Raw genomic sequence first — 21,033 nt, 5'->3', positions numbered from 1 at the left:
CACATATTTTGTCACTCAGATGAGTGCTTTTACATTTGAACGTAAATGTCTTTTCATATTTTTAACCTAACTGGCTAGTCATCTCACTGTTTGATATTCAGTCATCTGATAAAGGGTTTCTATTCTCAAGAGTTCTCTTAGGAAACAGTATATCTGGCAAGGAAATACATAAACATGACTTCAGTGATTGGAACAAAATTAGAAGATTTCTGAGAAAAAAATCACTGCTTTAATTTAACAAATGCACCTTTCAACATCCAAGGCTCATGAGAAGCAAATGGCTATTTTAGGTTAAAGTCGAATGAATGTGCTTTATCTTCATTTTTGTCTTTTGTTATTCAGCTCAAGTGAATTTTAACTATAGAAAGGGAATGAAAAGCCAGGAAATATTTAAATTACTTTTCAACTCATTCAACCAATTATATCTTAATTCAATTATGATAATTTTGATTTAGATGACAAGGATTTATGTGTTTCTCCCTAATCCTTTAGATTTTTATTAATTCACTAAAAACCAGTCCTATGAAATTAACATAGAGGATTATACATAAATTACACAATTTCATAAAAAAAATTTTCCCAACTAATAACATTTATTAAGAAAACACTTAAATTACTTGCTCTATGTATAGATAATGGATAATTCACAAATGTGATTATTATTATTACCTTTTCACCATCATGAATATGAAACTCCATTAAGATTTACTATCTGAAGATTTCAGTTTAGGAGAGAATTCATTGTCTACTGTAGTATTTCCTAAAATGATTTGATCACATCATCATCATTTAATAATAAGAACAAGCGTTAATCAGTACCTACCATTAATACCAGTACAATGCAGTTTTTATTCTGTATAATTCACATGCATTATCTCATTAAAGTCTCACAACAGTGTCATTTAGTTAGCTATCTCAAACAGGAATGGGTGCCAAATGACAATATATTCCAAAAGAGTAATTTCCAAATCAAAGAGAATATGTATTTTAATTTTTTATAAGTATAGTACTAATGTACCAATACCTGTATAGTAGTACCGAGTTTATATTAATGGATCCATCCAACAAAACTGTATGTGCATGCCTGCTACCTTACACGCTCATCAACCCCAGTGTAAAACTTTTGATCTTTGCCAGTTTGATAAACCTTTCATTTTAATTTCCATTTTCCCTCTTATAATCAAGATCAAGCCCTCCCCTGGTATTTTTTTTTAGCTCTTATCACCCTCCCTACCTCAAAACAGGCCTGACCAGAGTGTTAGTACATCTTAAATGAAATGGCTTTGTTAGTAAAAGTCATAGAAAGAATTGAGTTGAGGAGATGTAGGAGCTGGTTGGACTGGATAGGCTGATTCTATTTTTATGAAGTACACTATTCTTTTTGAGTACGGTTTGAGCACCACTGACAGAAATCTGTTTGGATACTAACAAGGTAGTCAATAGATCACCCCATAGGACCATCCAAACCACCCAACCATGGCTCGCATCTCTGGCTGCTATCATATTCTTCAAGTGCATGGAGGTCAGAGTGTACTGTTTTGAGATATGACAGGTATTAAATGTAAGTGGGTACCCCAAAGGGATGCTAAGAATTGATGGGCTTTTATTTTTACATATCAGATTCTTAACTGATCCTGGACTAAATTCCGCTGTTGTCTCTTCACTCAATAAAATTATGTAACTGTTGAGTATTGTATTGTCAGTAGATGGCAATCTCAACTAGAAACATTATACTTCCTAACTTCACTGTGTGGCCTCTGAATAACCTTTTAATGGTCGATTAAAAAGCTTTTGTCTCCCTTTATTTATTTATTTATTTTTGCGGGCTTGTGGTATATTCTGCACTCTCTCTGTTGGTTATATGCATTGACCATCATGTAGACAATTTTTAAACTAGGCATATGCAATTCAGCAGTAATAATTGACATAACTTAAGAATTATTAACGGCGACTAAAGAATGTCATTTCCCAATGGCTTGGGAAATGAAATATGTTAAGAATCTTCAGGCTATTTACTAGGTACGCATTTCAGTGTCCTCCCCAATTAGCCTTTCAATAGAGCAGCAAGTAGGATAGGATTGTCCTATGAATCGTAGTTTTTATCTTTTGCGGGGACTTGCCGCTCATCTAACTTAGCCCTCTAATTTTGTAGGTGAAGACACTCATCCTAGAGAAATGACTTGTCCATTAATGTTACTGGGACATCAAGACTCCCTGATTTGAGTCAAATGGTTCTCCATTCTCAAATTACCCATCCCTTGTTTGAATAGGAAGTGGAATACATAGCAAAAAGTAGAGGAAGAGCAAACAAAGCCAATATCCTGGAAAATCCCACATTTTATATACTTTTGGCAATGTTATTTCACCATCCCAGCTATTTCAAATGATTCTTTGCTCTTAGATATCTAACAGGTTTTCCTTGTTTCCAGTTGATAATTTGTCAGATAGCTTTTAGATTTGCAAATGGGAATCTATCATTTGGCAAGAAAACCGGTAATGGATATGCATTTTAAAAGTCTTCCTTACATCTGCCTAGGAGTTATAAACTTCATCAACTTGTGGATTTTCTCTGTTTACCACATTTTATAAAGAGCTACTTATCAGGTGCTCTTAATTTCAGACACTGGCCAATGAAATCTTTGACAGGATTTTCTGATGATATATCTGATAAGAAAACTTATCAAATAAACTTTTGTGAAGCTGACAAGATCAGGTACAATACAGAGCATTAGGAAGAAATGAAATTATTTTCTTTAATGTGAGGCAGATGCATCGTTGGTCGCCTTTGTCATAAAGAAATTTAATTTTATTCTTCATTGTTACTCCAAAGAAAACTTGGGTCATTTTATCAGGGTGGTGTTCCTCAAAATGAGCACATTGCTTGAATCTCTTTATCTTTTCTCCTTTTCTCTGCTTAGCCAGTGGCTCCTATCTCTCTGCCAAAGAAGGATGTCATTGCATTTTCATTCAAAAAGGATTCACATTTGTAAACAGAGACCGATATATTTGTACTTCTGGTTGCTTGAAGCTTTGGCAAAATCTATTCACTTGCTTTGAACAGTATTGCTCTGAGTTTATTGTTGCTTGGGGAACAAAGGCCATGGTTATATATTTATTTATTTGGAAAAAACAGAGTTCTCATTTATCTTGTTCTATATATAGTATTGATAAGATCTACTAAGAACTCAGACTACACAAGAACAAAATATCAGAGAAGACTTGTGTCTATAAATTTCAGAAATAAATAGGAATTACTTTTTTCTCTTATCATCATCTCTCAAATAGAGTTCTGCATGAATGATCACTTAGAATAGCTTGAGATTTAATGATGTTACATTAGGAACTTGTTCATTTAACCATGTGCAAAGAATTATACACACCAGGATAACTTGAAAGCTGTTTATATTAGGCAGCTGATTACTAGAGAACTTGACTTAGATGCAGTCACAAACACAAAACCTCAAATGTCTACCTAGGAAGGGAATATCTCAGCCTGATTTTCAACATACTATAGTAACAGTTTAAAAGAAAACTGTTCAAAATTTTGAAGAAATTAAAACCCATGCAGTATCTTTGTATTTTCCCCCCCTTTTACCTTAATTGCTATCATTGTTTTTTAAATGTTTGAATACTTTTCTTTGCTTGAAATAGTATTTCTCAACAATTATTGCATGGTTTGTTAACTTTTTAGTAAGATAAGCATTGCTCTGTATGATAAACACTTGATATATTTGGATTAACGTTTACTGTGCCTTCCAGAGAACTAGATTTCAATAAAATGATCTCATGAGATTTTAAATTTTGATGACTTTGAAGTCACAGGAGTATCTAGTGTCAGGTATATTCTTGGGCTAATTTATTTATTCATGTATTCTCACTTAACGCTCAGGTTTTTAGTGAATGATGCCTTGTACTAGGAGCTAGAGTTCAAATATGGGGCATCCTGTCTTCAAGTCAATTACAGTTTAGTGGAAGAAGGCATATCTTTAAGACTGAGTGCAGGAGCTTTTGCGATAGGAGATGTAGAATGAGCCATCTTAATGCAGTAGAAGACTTGAAGTTGAATTTGAGCTGGGTTTGGAGGGATGTTTAATGAGGACCTTCTTAGGTTTAAGGTACTATTAGTTGTGCACAGTGTTGTGAAAATATGTGTCATCATGAATTTATGAGCTAGTCTTCATTAGGAACAATTGTCATTGTATGTCATCTGGGTCACTGTCAAAGCAGTATGCTTTGGCAGGAATTGCACAGCAGTTGGGGAAGGGAAATTCCATTCTGTTGTTTATTGGTAGTGCACCTACAGGCTAAATGCTGAATCTTTCTTATCCTACTCTCCCATCTGTGAACTGGGGCTGATACCTGAAGGTGTTTAGTAACATATTTGACTTAAAGTCCAAATTAGATCATATACCTGGAGGCACACTTTAAATTGGAGAGCCCTATAAAATGTAACTGCCTTTATTTAATAAATATTAATCCAACACTTAGTATGTTCTATTCACTGAAGTACATGTGGGGAATCAATAGTTTTGTGTTGTTTTTGTCTGCGAAAAGCAATTAGCATTTTATCAGAGTCATTAGTGAACCCCGTGCTTGTTTTGGGGCTCAGGAATACTCTTAAACATTTTCTTCATTAACACAACATGAGACGTTTGGTGGGAATGGAACATAAAAGAAAGCATGCCCCAAGCTTTCTTATACATTAATGTGTTTACTTTTATTTCATTCATTTATACCCATTGGATGCCAGGCTCTATACTAGGCACCAGGGCTTTACAACATGATGTACCCTCATTTAATTCAGACTGTGGTAAGGGTAAATCACAGAATTACCTAGATTTAATTACAATCTGTGATATATGCTCTGAGGAAGGTGCAAATGCTCTAAGACTATATTCCAATTGGGGGACCTGACTTGTCAGGGATGTCAAGGAAGGCTTTGTTTAGAAAGTGAAGTTTAAGGGGAATCTGTAGAAAGAATAGCTGGAACTAGGTTAGGAGAAAGAGAGGTTTCCAGAAAGAAGTAGCCCATTCCAAAGCCCAGAAATGGGCAGGGGCACGGCAAACATCAAGACATGTAAATAGCAACGCTGGTGTTCAGAGAACTAGGGTGGAGGATCATGGGATGAGTTCAGATGGTGGGAATGCTTGGTAAAATCTAGATAAATGCAGGGATTTGTAGTCCAACTAAAGGATTTGGTCTTTTTCCTATGACAGATGGGTGGATGCTGAAGGGTTTTATCGAGTTTGAGTGGAGGGTGAATCATATTAGCTGGTCTTTGTGAAAAGGTAGGTGAGCTCAGGAGTGAATGTGGTGAGAAGGGTCTCTCTAGTACTTCAGGTGGGTGATAGTGGTAGGTTTGGGGTGTTGAAAGTGTGAATAGATTTACATGACAAGTGAAGGAGAGGAGAGTGTGTGAGACTCCTGTCTGTCTTTTGGCTTGCGTGGATGTAAGTACTGTGATGGTGATCTTCTCTGCTGAGACTGGAAGTGGGCCATTTTGGGTGGGTGTGGGCAGCGGTGGTATTGGTGTAAGAAATCATATATTTGTTCAGGCTGAGTCTGAGATTCCTCTCAAGTACCCAACTAGAGATGTTAGATAGTCAATTGCCATTATGAGCGTGGAGCTCTGAAAAGAGTGTCTGACAAAACACAGGAGTCAAAGAAGTAGAAATAGGTATGATTTAAGTCCTAACAATTTTACCATCATTGTAGAATTTTGAGGGTAAGAAAATACTGAGATTTGAAAACTTTGGATTGACCTAATGCAAACTTAAAATCTTCGTAGTTGTTGCACAATTCACCTTATGTAACCTTTTTAAAAATTAGGTTTCAGGTTTTAAAAACTGAAATATTTTAAGATGTATTTTTATTCTACTCTCAAAATTTGGCACTGATTCTAAAAATGATAAGAAGGAAGTTGTTTTCATGTCATTTTTAAGGAGTGAATATTAATTATTGCTTTTTATAATCTTGTGAATCTTATCCTTTAATTTTAAATAAGTCAGTTTTGACTTTCATGTGAACTTTAAATCTTTAATTTTCTATATTTGAACATATTAACTATTAGTATTTCTTGCTTATTCTTATCTTTAGACATAAATCAGCCAATAATTCTTTTTTCACAGATTTACTGTGAGGTTTTTCTTACACAGGCTAGGAAATGTAATAAAATCAGGTTCTCTGTAATTCAATGAGAAGGGCTTTTTTGAAAAAAATGACTTGCTGTTGAGATTATTTGCATTTTATTAAACCACTGATACCATTGGAATGCAGCTAACTGTCTTAAAGAAAAGCAATCTAGTTTTAAGTTTTATTCTAAAATCTCTCCTTTATTTGTAGGTGATGTGCAACTGAACTTGAGAAGAATATCATATTTTGGGGTAAGTATTATTTTATTTAAATAAATTAAAATATAATACATTAATATGTAATGTAATATATATCTTTTAGAAATTGTATAAAAGTTCTGGCTTGATATTAACTGTGATTACTTTTCGTTATGACTTAGAATTAATCTATAGTCATATCTTATATAAAGGATATGTACAGAGGACAACAGAAATGGATATTTTATTACAGTATTAGGTAGGCGATTTTGATTGTAATGTGGTATCTACAAAATTCATTTGTAAATAAAATTTTTATTACTCATTTTCTGATATATTTTAGACTAGAATTTTTATAATTGGAAAGTCAACTAATTTGTTTAAATTGAATATTTAAATTGGTGAATATAATATGCAATACATTTAATAACTTTCCCTCAGATATTTATTTGCTGTAAATATTTGGTGATTTTTATAAAATTTATATTTTTTGATATGTTAAATCTTAATATTCCCAACATATTCATTTTGGAACCTAATTTGTCCGAAATTAAAAAATATATATTTTGTATGTTGTCATATTTAGTGAACAGTTGGCTCTGTTTTTATTAGACGATTTCTCAGTAACCTTCTTGATTATTCAACCTAATATCTTTCTGTTTTGCATAGTTTTCCTTCTTTACTACTTCTGGCTTGGTAGATATCATACACACAGTATCATACACTGGAAAATTATTGGTTTGTTTCTTTTAGTAATTTATACTCTGGTGATTCTGTGATAATGTGATTTGTTTTGTTTACCCAATTGCAGTTAATCCTGTGGTATTAAAGAGTTTAATTTATGGGGAAGATCCTTAGATTAAAGGGGATTACTGACTGTTTAAGACCGATTAATTAATCAGTATTAAATGAAGTCCTAACTATACTAAGTAAAGCCTATCTCAGCTGTACCCTGACACATGCACAGACTCACATATCACCCAGTCCCATGGCAGAAATGAAGAGATTACAGTAAGGGGGTGGTGTCCTGTGAAGCAGGTAGCAGGGCCAGAATTCTGGAGTCCAGGGTTTTGGAACTGACCTTACCTGTCACTAACCATGAGATCGTGGGCTATTCCTTTTCATTAAAGCCCAATTTCCTCATTTGTATAATTAGAGGACTAGATCACATGGTTTCTTAGGTCTCTTCTGCCCCTAAAATTTTCATTTCCTACTTTAAAAAGCTAGAGTTTAAAGGTTATTAATTTTTTATTGGTAGGACTGTTATTTAATTGAGAAGTTACCTGGAACAAAGGCGAAAGGTAAATTCATTTATTGGGATCAGACATTAGAAGGGTACAATTGATTGTCCATTCAGTAATTTTCTTTTTTTTTTATGCTAAATTTGGTAGATCTAGGAAGGTCTTCTGTTCTGTATAGTTTTGCCCTACCATATAGATGCTAGGTTTGACTCATTTTGAAAATCATTCGTTTTTTTAAAGAATCCCTTATAACCTTGTTAGCTCAAGGTTATCTTTTATCAGATTTCTCTTCCTGAATAGGTTGTAGACTGAAGAACATTTCCTAGTGTTTTCCTTTGAATAATTCCTTTGAATAATTTACTTGATTCATTGGAGCTACTTAGATTAGTGTTATCTAGGAATGCTAATTTTAGTTTTCTTTTGTTTGAAATTAGAGGAATAAATGCATTATATTTTTAGTCTGAATAGTAAGTCTTGATGGCATTTAATCTTGTGGTTTAAAAATCTCTAATTTATTTACACGGTTCTTTTATATTGTAGGTTTAGATATTTTTTTGAGATAGGTATTTATATGTTATTTTACTTTAAAAAATTTAGCTGAATTGAGTGAATAAGCAGAAAGAAACATTTATGCTTATTCTGCATTGAGTGCTTTTATTGGTCCCATGCATGTATTATTAGATCTTATTCTAAAGATCCCAACAGCAGGTGTCAGCAGGAAGCATGACCACTGCTTCAGACTGGAAGGAAGTTTTTTAATCAGTCCAAAGAATCCATTAGATCTTGAGGAGCTTTTTTCTCATAGAACCAGCTCTGAGGTTCTCTGACTCTATAATTTTAATACATTATGGTGAACCAGTAAAATCATCATTTTTTTGTAGTTCAAAATTTTCAAATCATGTCTGTTTTATATGGTTTAACCTACATGTGAAAATGTAGTTGTTGCATTATTTTGAAATATATACATAAATATATACATAACTTATCTGTGAAAATGGTAATGACAACAGCAAAGCTTATTAAGTCACTGACTTTGTTTAAAAAACTTAATTATCATCATAAATGCTGGATAGTAAAAACTATGTATTAAACATTTGTAAATCAAATGGGAATAAAATGTTCTTTGCATATTTTATTTCTTTTACAGGGAGAGTTTTTCCTTGTTTTATGAGACAAATCACAAGCATTACAGTTTGAAATCAATTTCATTGTTTTCTTTGCAATTACTACATAGCTGTTGAATATTTGCAGTAAGTTTAAATGACTAATGAAGTGCATGCTTGATTATATGCCATTAGTAAAGATATCTTTTTATGGCAAAGGGTGGTTTTCAGCATGGCTTTGACAAAGGCAATATATAAATGTGTTATTCTCCTTGAAAAGAATGCAAATCAGTTTAAATAAATTTTAAGGGAAATATTTAAAAACAAACAATTAAAATAATGATATTCTTCGTATGTTACTTATTTAAATTAAGTATTTTTTATGACTATAAAAGCAGAATACCTAGGTGTACTTGTTTTTGGAAGCTAGTGAAATACTAATTGGATAAGTTGTAAATACCATAATTATCCTAGTAAATTAATTCCATTTTCATTGCTTACATTTTATTGTTTAGTATGCCTGATATTGTATAGAGAGTTACAATGCTGACATCAAGAATATCCCTGTGATTACTTTCTCAGTTTTTTTCTCACCATTGTCTCATGTTATGTTCCTTTTACTCCTGCCTACATATTTCTTGTTATTCCATCCAGTATTTGCTCCCACCTCTCTGCTTTATTTTTTCAGTTGCTGTCCTGTCAGGGCTGCCCCACTCTTCCAGTCCTTACCTGTCAGAATTCTGCTTCTCTTTCAAAGTGTCTAACTTAGTTTCTGCCTCTTCCACGGTCCGTCATAGATGCCCCATAATCCGAACTCTCTGCTCAAGATCACTGCTTTTGGTTCATCCTTCCACTGTAGTATGTTGGGAACAAACTCGCTCCTTTGTGCCCATCTCCTAATTGGTGCCCCTATCTTCCTTGTGTTCCCTTCTCTGACACAAATCGTGCTTTTCTAAGCTTTGTTCAAATGAATTGTTTTCTAAAATTAAAACTGTGCACCAGACAAGATAGTGTATTTCTAGGCTTGATTTTTCCCAAGTGCTGCATTTGGAGCAAGTGGGCCAATTATTTCCACCTCCTCCTTTTTTGAAGAATCTTGCCTGTCCTCTTGTTTGCTGCCCTATTGGATAGTCTCACACCATCATTTATTAAACTACAAACACAGTTCCCAAATGTTGAGAAATACAGTTAAAAAAAAATAAAAGGAAGGTCTCCATCTACGTGCATGGTCTTAGGTATTAGTTGAGAGAACCTGAAAAATGTATCTTGGTGCTAGAAAGCACACAGTTATTTAAAAAGGAACTAAGTAGGTAATTTTTTTTAATGAAGGGCCAGGGAGAAATCTTTGATAGAAATTATAATACCACAGACGTGTTCTTTGACCATTATTGCTCTTCTTCCTTAATATCTATTTAATATTATTAACGTTAATAACAGTAATAATAACGTCAGCAGTAATGGCCAGTGTAGTTTCATAGAGTTGACTGCATATAAATATCCATGCATGCCATAAAATTGGTGGAGTCAGAGATGTTTACATAATTCAAATTCGGCCAAGGTTATTGTTATGAACTAATACTTTTTAAAGACTTCTTGTAGTTATTTTATTAAATCTTAGTGTAATGTTTGATACCTATGACCTTTTTGCACAATTTAAAAATAAAAAGTATGTATAATCCAGAATATATTGTCATAAATTAAAAGGGTTGACAGTTATAGGGATAGTGTTGTGGATTATCATTCCAACACAGTCCCTCCCCCCCATCTCCCTTCTTTTATAACATATAATGCTATTCTGGCTAAATTCATGGGCTTGAGCCCCAAGTCTCACCATTTCAGTTTCCTATTCCTCTAGACACAAGGAGTAGATCAGGATTAGACTTGTGACCCAAAGCATGGACATTCAGAGAGGAGCTCTCTTTACACAAAGATGGCTAATGTCCATGCAATAAAACTAAACCCAGATACCCAGGCACCAAGGATCAACAGAGGGTGGGAAGATGTCCTGAAACTGTTTCCCTTCCCTAAGATCCTGTTTCCTGTTACTTTTCTTCCAATAACTCAACCTATGTCAGGGTATATAGAAGCTAGAAGAACCAATGAATTCCTTTTTTAGTTAAGCTAGTTTGAGATGGGTTTTCGTTATTTGCATTTTTTGCAGAATCCTGACCAATGCAGATACAAATATTGATATGTTTCTTCTTTCTCTTCTTCATCCGTTCTCCTCGCTTCTCTCCTCCCTCCCTCCCCCCCTTGCCCTCCCCTCCCATCCCCTTCCATCCCATCTCCTACCTTTCCCATCCCTTCATTAAATATGATGCTTTTCATGTATTAAACATTATGCTAGTTCCTGAGGACAAAATATAAATAATATATAGTCCTTATTCTTTTTACTGTTACATTTCCTCTTTGCCTTTAGGAACACAGAGCACAGGCGAGAAATGTGAAAAAATGATAAAAAATGAAAATACTGAAAGCATATGCCAAACACTCTAGATCAGTGAGAGGAGTTAATGGATTAAAGCGTTCATGGAAAAGGTGAGTTTAGAGCAGTGATTCTGTTTAAGAACATTTTTCCAGTTAGTTCAAGGCAGATTACAAGTTTAGCATAAATACCCACACACATACACACACTCACACTAGCGTACATCACTGAAACTTGTGTAAGTAAGAAAATTATCCTTGAATAGTTGATTCAGTTTTCCTGTGCTATATTATAATGTGTTTAAAAGAGGGTAATGGACATGTTACTTTCTTCTTTGGTCAGCTTAGTGAAAGTAAAAGTAGTAAGGGGTTTTTCACCATATCCCTGACTAAATTGAAGATACTTTGTTCAAATTATCATGATTTCAGAGGGACCAGTAGAAAGGGAGTTGTTTAACCTACCTTAAAACCTGTAACTGCATACAGCCAGTTCAGTCTGGGAGTTCTTGGACATTTCCAGGTTGAGGTAGTAATAAGGAAACACAAAGTAGAAGATTTGAAGGCAGTGATATGTAATGTAACATCTCTTCTTAAAACATACCAGTAGCTTCCAGCACCTAAAGAAGAGTAAACTGCTTTGTTTGGTATGCAAGATTCTGTATGAGTGGGTCATAGTCTACCTTTTGCCTTATCATCTAAAATTTCCAATGTGCCAGTCTTTCATGCTTCTGTATTTCCATGCCTTAGAAAATGCTGTTTTCCCTTTCCAGTTGTGTTATTCTCTTCTGCCCACTTTCCCTTTAAACCTGATGAACTCATATTTTTCTTTTAAGATCTACCCTTTGAAGCATCCCTGACTACCAAGGCAGAGTCAACCCTTTTTTGGAACAGTTTTCATCTCTTCCTCATGTCTGCAATCATTGCGATGGGTTATTATTATATGCTTCTTTCTCAAATGAGACAAGGGATTCTGCTAGGATCTGTCTTTATATGAGCAATTTCTAGTACATGCATGGGATATGTTTGGCTCTTAATGCTTGTTGACCTAATGAATAAAGAACTAAAGAAGGTGGATGAGATACATAGTATAGTTGTATGTGGACAAGTAAAAATTAATGCCTTTCTTAAACATAAGGGCAAAATAAAAGTTCTAAGATTTCTAGACACATTATTCTTAAAACCTTTAGGACTTAGACATGGAAACGTTATTGTTCAAACTCTTACTTGACAGAGTGATCATTATTGGCATCATTCCCAATGATCTGTGTTTATACTTGTGCAATAAAAAAGACCAATATATGCTGGATGCACTCAGGAACACATTGTAAACAAAGAAGAAAACACTGCGGTAACCTTGAGAAAAAGCAGGATGCCATTGAATAATCTCACTTGATATGTAGTTCAGTCTATTTACTGTGTTTTAAGAAACATTTTGAAAAGTTGGATATGTTTTAGAACTGCAGTGTCCTGTGAGATAGCCACTAGTCACAAATGGCTATTAGATATCAATTTTTTTGACCTAATTGAAATCTGCTGTAAGTGTAAAATGCACACCAGATTTCGAAAGACTCACTACAAAAGCTGTGAAATCTATTATTAATATTTTATATCAATTCTATGTTGAAATGCTAATATTTTGGCTATATTGGGTTAAATAAAATATTGTTAACTGAATTATAACTTTCTCTTTTCTAATTTGATAAAAATAATATTTTTGTTTCCATATTTATCTTGCATTTTATTTCTATTAGATAGTGTTAAAGAAAGGAAATTAAAGTCATCAAGAGAATGAAGGGATTAAATAAGAGGAAAAGCAAGACAAATTAGGACACTTCAGGAGAAAGACAAATTTAGAGAAGGAGGAGGGGTAAATCTGCCAAACCATGGCAATTAGGTAGAGGTTGATGAAGCATTTTTGCATTGAAGTTCAAAATGCTGTGATAGTCCTAGGGAAATACTTTAGAACTAATAAGTGAAAATAAGTTCTTATCCAACATATAATATCAAAGCCTGAAGAATTAAAGATATTTAACATTCAAAGTAGGGCAAGGTTTAGTCAACCTTTCAATTTAAAATACTCTGAAGTCAAATAACTTGAGAAATACCATATAATTTAGCCATCTTTCATGATACACAAAATGTATATGTCTTAGTTTATAAAAGCTGCCGGAATGCAATATACCAGAAATGGAATGGTTTTTAAAAAGGGGAATTTATTAAGTTGCAAGTTTACAGTTCTAAGACTGTGAGAATGTCCAAATTAAGGCAAGACTATAAAAATATCCAGACTAAGACAGCCTGGGAAAGATATCTTGGCTCAAGAGGGCTGATGACGTTTGGGGTTTCTCTCTCAGCTGGGAAGGTATGTAGTGACATCTGCTAGCTTTCTCCTCAGGCTTCTTCAGTGACTTCCCTGGGGGTGTTTTCTTTCTTCATCTCCAATGATCTCTGGCTGTGTGGGCTCTAAACCTTTTTCCAAAATGATTCCCTCTTAAAGGGCTCCAGTAAGCAACCACACCTTGAATGGGTGGAGCCACATCTCCATGGAAGCCAGCTAATCAAAAATTACTGCCACCTCTCCATAGAAACAATAAAAGATCCCACCCAGCAATATTGAAGGGGATTAAAGAACTTGGTTTTTCTGGGGTACATAACAGATTCAAACCGGCACAGTATGTTTGCATATTGAATCCCCTGAGGATACTTGCAGTTAAATATCTATTACTGTTTCACACAGCAGTGTTCAAATACATTAATAATAGAACTCCTACCACCCCTTATATAACCAGTATTCCATGGTACATCTTTGGAAGATTCTGGCATAACAGAAAATAATGTCACAGCAATTTGTTAGAGAGGAAACTGGGGCTGTGAGAATCCCTAATTTATTTGATGTCTTTTGAAGAGTGACAATATCCAACTACAAAACAAGCTTTGCTGTCATTTTCAGAAACTGGACAGAACCTTGGGCAGAATAGACAGACTGATGCACTATTCACCTACTTGGCAGTTTCTGAGCATCTACTCTGCCCCAAGTCCTGAGATATGTACTGGCAATGAAAACAAATCCATTCAAAATATTGCAGTCAGGTTGAGAATATGGCAATGTATATGTTCCCAAGTGATAGTTCTTATTTTAATTTCCTAGGCATCTTATAGCAGATACCATGGAATGGGATGGCTCTAAATAATGGGAACTTTTTTAAGCTCACAGTGTTAAACTATGAGAATGTCCAAACCAAGGCATCATCATGGTGACGCTGTCTTCCCGAAGCCCTGCTGCTAGCCGATCTTTGTCTCCCCTGCCACATGGCAGTATCGTCTGGTCTCTCCATTCTCCTCTGGATTTTGATGCTTTCAACTTTTACTTCCGTGGCTTTCTCTCTTTCTCTGTATCATTTCACTTAAAATGGACTCCAGTAAGAGGATTAAAACTCATCCTGAATGAGATAGTTCACACCTTAACTGAAGTACCTCATCACAGGATCCTACTTCAATGGATTTATACTCACAAGAATAGATGAGGTTTGAGAACATGTTTTTCTGGGGTACATACAGCTTCAAACCAACACAGTTCTCATATTTTTTAAGAAAAAGGCAATGGCAGGTATGCACACAGACTCTGAAGGTGATTTTCCCTGCTATTCGTTAATTTATATGTAGCTCATATTGCATTGAAACCTTTGTAATTTTTGTCAGAATGATAGACTTTGAAATAGGTAAAAGAAAATTATTAATGTTCAGTGTTAGAAATGAATGTACCATGTACATGTTTTAAAACTGTTATGATTTTACTTTAAAAAATAAAAATGGTTGCATGTATTATTCTTTTTAGGGAGATGACTCTATGGTGAAAAAAAATTAGATTCAACCTAAATACTTCATTTAATTAATTGAGTCTCATTGTTATATTTCATGAAAAAATATACCTTTCGGCTACCTGTAACTAGGTCTCCTATCGTTAATCATAAACTCTTACTATGCCTAATTTTTCATATTTCTTTATGAATCAATACATGTATTCTAGCAGGAAATAGAGTTGTTTTTTTCCTGGAGAATTATCTTTTTTCTTCACATCCCTTTCCCTCAACCTCATGAGCAATGGGCAGACAAACTGGTACACATGTGTATGCTCATGTGTTCTCACTTACATTCACACTCTTACATATCATAATCTTTTTGTGTGTGTGTGTGTGTGTATGTGTGTGTGTGTGCATGGTCCAGAAATGCCATAAATCTTTTAGATGAACATCATTTGAATGTTAACATTGCATCCAGTGGTCCTAGTTGTTTTCTTCAGGCACATGTAGGATTCTTAATCCCATGCTTTCTGTTAGGAATCTATTTAACAGTGTTGATCTATTTTGTGTCATTTTACCATATATTCAACTCATCCTCCCTGCTCACTCCCTGCAGCTGTCTTTCCTCCCTGAATTTTTGACTTTCTGTGGTTGAGATATAGTAAAGTTCCCTCAATCAGATAATCATTTATTCATGAAAAAAATGTCACAAGGCAGTATAGGACTAATAATGAAAGGATTTCTAGTACTCCTTGCCCTAGAAGGAAACTTTTAATGGGGGAGATTTTTTTTTGACATCCTATTTTTAAAATTTTCATCTTAACAGTAAAACTGCTGTGTTTGACATTTGCTTTAGTATAGTCCAAAGAAAGTTATTTTGGTTATGTCCCTTTGCTATACAGGGGGTAGGGAAGGCAAATCTTTAACTGCAGGCATTGGTTTGAGACTATGAAATAATTGGTAGGTGTAGTATTTGTTAATTCACTAAGTATCTTTTTATACCTTTGCAATATGTAAAGACCATTGTAGGATAGAAAAAGAAAATAGATGATAATAATTTCCTACAGAGAATTTTTACCTTCAACAGGAAAAAGTGAATGGTGGATACAAGCTAATGAATCTAATACAAGGTAGAATAAAAGATGAGTTTCTAAAGGGGTACAGATAAAGTTTCATGGGGGAAATTCAGAGGAGAGGGAAATTATTTCTCTCTGGATGATCTAGGAAAAACTTTATGGTTATGGTAGGGTTTGGCATTGAATTTTCTCAATGAAGTCACATTGGGATGTGAACATACAGAGATGGTGGTGATGGTCACTGCAGCCTGAATAACATGGGAATAAGTAAATGTGGAGATACGAAAAATCTTGGCATGGGTGTGACCAGTGCATGGAGAAGGTCAAGCACAAGCATCAAATAGGACAAGAATGTGGCTACCAAATGCAGAGCACATTTACATTGTACTCTATTATATATTTAGATAAGCACTTTTTCTTTCTTTGTAAGGTAGATTTAAATGGATGGCTTTCTGTTCATCATACGCAGTCAATTCTGCTGATAAGTTCATGCTGCTGTAGTGACTGCAGTAATCATTGAGTTATGCAGTCTTCACCAGTCCTAATAGAGTATTGAATGTTGAACAGAAAAATCCAAGTACCTATTAAATCATCAAATGCCATAGCTTGTTTATAAAATCAGAGGAAAGCCAATTTCTACATTCGAGCAAATCTACTTTTCTGTACTTGGTTCGTGTTGTAAGAAGAGATTACTCTGCTTCCCTAAGAAGGTTAAGCTGTCATCTCGTTGAATATGGACTTAAAATAATGCTGCCAAAGCAGCTGCCTCTTATGATTGATGATGATGATGATGGATGATGGTAGTTTTGAAATCAGTTTTGCAGCGGAAATTGCTGTTTTTCCACTTTGGCTGCTGTTATATTGTGGATTTAGGATTTCTTGTCATATTAGGTATCTTTTGATTAAAAAGAAAATTGTGAAATACTGTTTTTCCTCTGTGGTAAAATGACGCTAAAATTGAGCTATAGGGCAAGTGATTATAAATTGTTCTATGCATATTACTTGACTGATAGCAGTTATTCTAGGCTTTATCACATCATCTCATGGTGAATTATGTTTTGGGGAGCACACGGCAAAACATGTCTAGTCAGAGAAACGGCAGAAAGTGTAGTACTTAGGCATTTTAATAATACTGTGACTTTCTTACCAAAGTATATCCATACATGTTCATATTTTAATTTCTCTATAAATACTTCAGGGCTCATGTACTTTTTCCTTCTTCGTGAACAGCTTCCCCCTGCCCCCAGATAGTTTCATGGCTTCTAACCTTACTGCTTTGGCTCTTCACTTAATTGTTGTCACAGCACAGAGACCTTCTTAATCTTCTCTCTACTATCCCTCTCTCTCATTTCTACATGACACTTATTACCACCTGACATGTCATGCATTTATGTGTTTATTTGTTTATTGTCTATAAGTCCACACTAGATTGTAAACTACATGAAAGCAGTGACTGTTTTGTTCAGTGCTTTAAACTGAGCACGTATAAAAGTTTTGACCCACAATAGTTACTTAATTAATAATTGTTAAATGATTAATTGAAAAAAGTCTATTTTATACATAAAATATTAAATAATGTGTTCAAGATGTAAAACAGCCAGTTTAGTCAGGATTTTCAGTTTATTTACTCAAAATGCTTTTGTTTGCATATGTACAGATAATATAGACAGCACGTAATCCTTAAAAGGAAGTAGAATATTGAGGGCTTACTCTTAGATGGACCATTTTCATGCCTCATCACATTATAGAAGAAAGGAATAAATTTTTGTCCATATGAAATCATTGGTAACCACTAATTCATACTATTCCATTGTGTAAGCCTGAGCAGATGCTGGTTTGGAAGCCATTTTTGGAAAGGAAAAGAAAATAAAACATAAACCTCCAAATATTTTTTTAAAGGCCAATAACATTTGTATCCAATGGGTAAACATGATCAATCAAAACTCTCCAAGTTTTTATGGCCTGCTTCCTTAACAAATATGTTTTTTGCTTTAGCCATTCATCATATCTGGAAGTTTGGATGATAAGCTTGAGCACTCTCTTAGGTTAACACTGAAAATAGCCACTTGGTGGGTTTCTAAAGGGAAAAGCCTATTAAAGTGGCAGAACAAACACTTATTCTCCTGACAGTGGAAAATAGCATATTGTAGCATTTTTGTGTTGTCTTGATGTGGTGAAACTTTGTAGAACTTTCTAGGAAGAGGATTTGTTATAATAGGAGAACTGGGTTATGAATAGAGAGAGCTAAGATGCAGATACTGAAAGTATTCCCTTAGCCCCTCCAAATGCATAGGGGTTTTCTAATAGGGCTGAAAGAATTAGCTGCTGAAAGCAGAGTCATCTGCTGTCTGAGATAAAAGTGCCTTAAAATTAAAAAAAGGAAAATAGGTATAGGGCCATAAATAACTAAGATATAGGCACCTGCTGTCACCAGCACTCTTTAGAGGGAATGATGAACAGTTTTGTGAGTTGAGAAAAGGAGAATGATGAAAAATCAAAAGTCAGATCCCTGGGAGCAAGCATGTGGTATCACATCCAAAGGGCACTGCCTATGTGGAGTCTACTGTAGTCAGAGATTAAGATTAATTTTCATCATTGAAGACTCTGAAATCAGCTAATACACCAGTCATATGTCATCTTATGACGAAAGGGCCTCTTTTATTTATTTATTCATTTATTTTGGTTATTTGTTGTAAAGGGCTTCTTTTTGGTCACATAAATTTTTACTTAAGAGAGTAGATTGATAGATGAAGAAGAGAGACTCATTTATTTTTAATTGCCTAATAGGTAGGACTTGGACAACAGCCTCTAGTTTATAGGGCCAGTTTCACTCTTTTGTTGAGGTTTATAAGAAGCATGAAGTGAGAAAAAAGTTGAAACAGCATAGGCTGGGAAAAGAAGTGAATGGAAGGAGAAAGAGAGAGTCTGGGAAAAGAATGAAAAGATGATTCCATGAGCTGTAAAGAAATCAACTGAGCAGAAATTTCAGAACCTGAAAGTAGTAAAGGGGAAATGGTTGCATTTCTTTCAAACTGTGATTTTACTATCCAGTCATAGTACCTCAGTGTTCCTTCATAGACTCTTTAGAAGAGCCCAGGAATATTCTAATGCATCATCCCCTACATAATCTGTGTTTTCAAAAAGCCTGCATTCAGGTATTTCATTCTTCTCATGATCTCTGCAGAGGGATTTTAAATAATTTTCAATTCCTGTTTTAACTGGGATGTAGGCCAGAAATGGATTTAAGGCAGTGGGTGGATTTTAAAATAAGCCTGCTCTCAATATCTGCTAATCCTTTTCCCGTGTTTTGTGCATTGCCCCCAAATATTGTAGTTTTCATCATGAGTATGGATCTTATAGACAGAAGATAGCTTACTTGACCAAATAAAGTGTCTTATGGTTAGCTGTTATTTCACTTTCCATGTAAAATCAAATCATTTGTTTCTGTGTGGTCAATTAGATATGTTATGGTTTGATTTCACGAGAGAATACTAGGTTTGTAAGGACTTCAGAGGATGCACTACTCTTCAATTCATAGGCCAGGGAGGAAGAGGAAGATTTGTTGTTCTCCCTTAAAGGACACAACTAGTTATTAGCAAAATGAGACTAGAACTCAGAATTTTGAATCATAGTGTTTTAGTTTCCCAGTTGCTAAAACAAATAACATAAAATGCTTTGGCTTAACAGCAGAAATTGTCTAATTTATGGTTTCAGAGGTTAGAACGCTTCCTTCCTCCCAGGGTCCTCCCAAGGTACTCCTTGCTAGCCAGCAATCTTGGGATTCCTTAGCTTTTCCATAATGTGGTAATGCACATGGCAGCATCGTCTCTTTTCTCTTCCAAATTTGGTTGATTTTCAGCTTCTGGCTTGGTCCCTGTGGCTTCTTTTTCTGTCTGACTTTCATTCTGCTTATAAAGTATTCCAGTAATCCAAATGAAAATCCAACCTGTTTCAATGGGGTCAAACCTTTACTAAAGGAACATCTTAAAGAGATCTTGTTTACAACAGGTTCTCACCCAGTAGAAGGTGGAATAAGACCAAGAATATATCTCCACTTGGGTACATATTTCAGTCTCCAGCAGTCTGCCTGCTGGAACCCCACAAGACCCATTCTTCCTGTTTGCAAAATTTATTCATTCCATCACATCCTCAAAAGCTTTAAGTCCTTTAAATAACCAGGCTAAATGCAAAGTCTGCTCAAAATCTGTTATAGGTGTGTTCCACCTTGGGCAAAATTCCTCTGTCTGAGATCCTTTGGAATAGAGAAAACAATGTATCTGCTTCTAGTATACCACAGAGGTGCAGGCATAGAGAAAACATTCCTGTTCCAGGAGAAGACATTGGAAGGAAAACACGGGACATGGGTCCCAAACAATGCCAAAAACCATCAGGGCAAATGAAAACATAAGATTTCAAGGTCTGAGAGACACACACAGATGGAAGATTTGTTCTCTGGGCCTGATGGAGTGGCAGCTCCTCTTCAGTGGCCATGCTCTCCCCAGATGCTGTGGTAAATACCCCACCCTCGTGAGGACTGGCTTGGTGATCAGGCTCTCCACTGGCACCAGAGCACAGGCCCCAAAATCTCTGAGCACTGAGGTAGTGGCACTCTAAGAATAACTAAGTGCATGGCCTGCCCCCTCCATGTGCAGGGACGAACCATGCTTTCCACACATGTGGGTGATCCCATTCTCTTTGCCTGAATAGATTTCTTCAGTCCAGACCATTGCTTCCATGGCTTCTCCCTTCAAGTCATTCTTCTTCAGTTTGTCCCTTCTCTTTTTCTGTCAGTTCAGGCTGGCAGTAGTTCTGCTCATGCCAATTTTGCAAAACCCTTCCAGCTTTGCGTGCAGTTCAAGTGGGTCCAGATCATGGGACAATAAAGAAATTTACACAGATTGTTTCTGGATAACTGTATTTCCAATTCTGACGTCCTCTGAGTTGTCTGAGAAACCCTCACAAGGATTCCTATTCTCCAGGAACTCGCTTCTCGCTCAGGGAAGTCCCTGATAAAGCTGCTTCTGGCCCTAACCTCAAAATTTTCCAGACCATCAGTTTC

General features: G+C 35.2%; 1 protein-coding gene across 1 annotated transcript in view; it reads left to right on the top strand.

Annotated features, from left to right (window-relative positions):
* Window positions 1-6,370: 6,370 nt before the first annotated feature.
* CNTN4 (contactin 4) overlaps window positions 6,371-21,033 on the top strand; it is an 831,113-nt gene continuing 816,450 nt past the window's right edge. Inside the window, exon 1 of the mRNA XM_077130352.1 lies at window positions 6,371-6,384. The gene's annotated coding sequence lies outside the window, so the exon portion shown is untranslated. The remainder of the gene's footprint in view (window positions 6,385-21,033) is intronic.

This window comes from Tamandua tetradactyla, chromosome 15 (assembly GCF_023851605.1).
Source record: "Tamandua tetradactyla isolate mTamTet1 chromosome 15, mTamTet1.pri, whole genome shotgun sequence".
NCBI classification, from domain to species: Eukaryota; Metazoa; Chordata; class Mammalia; order Pilosa; family Myrmecophagidae; genus Tamandua; species Tamandua tetradactyla.
This window is presented reverse-complemented; position numbering and strand designations above follow the sequence as displayed.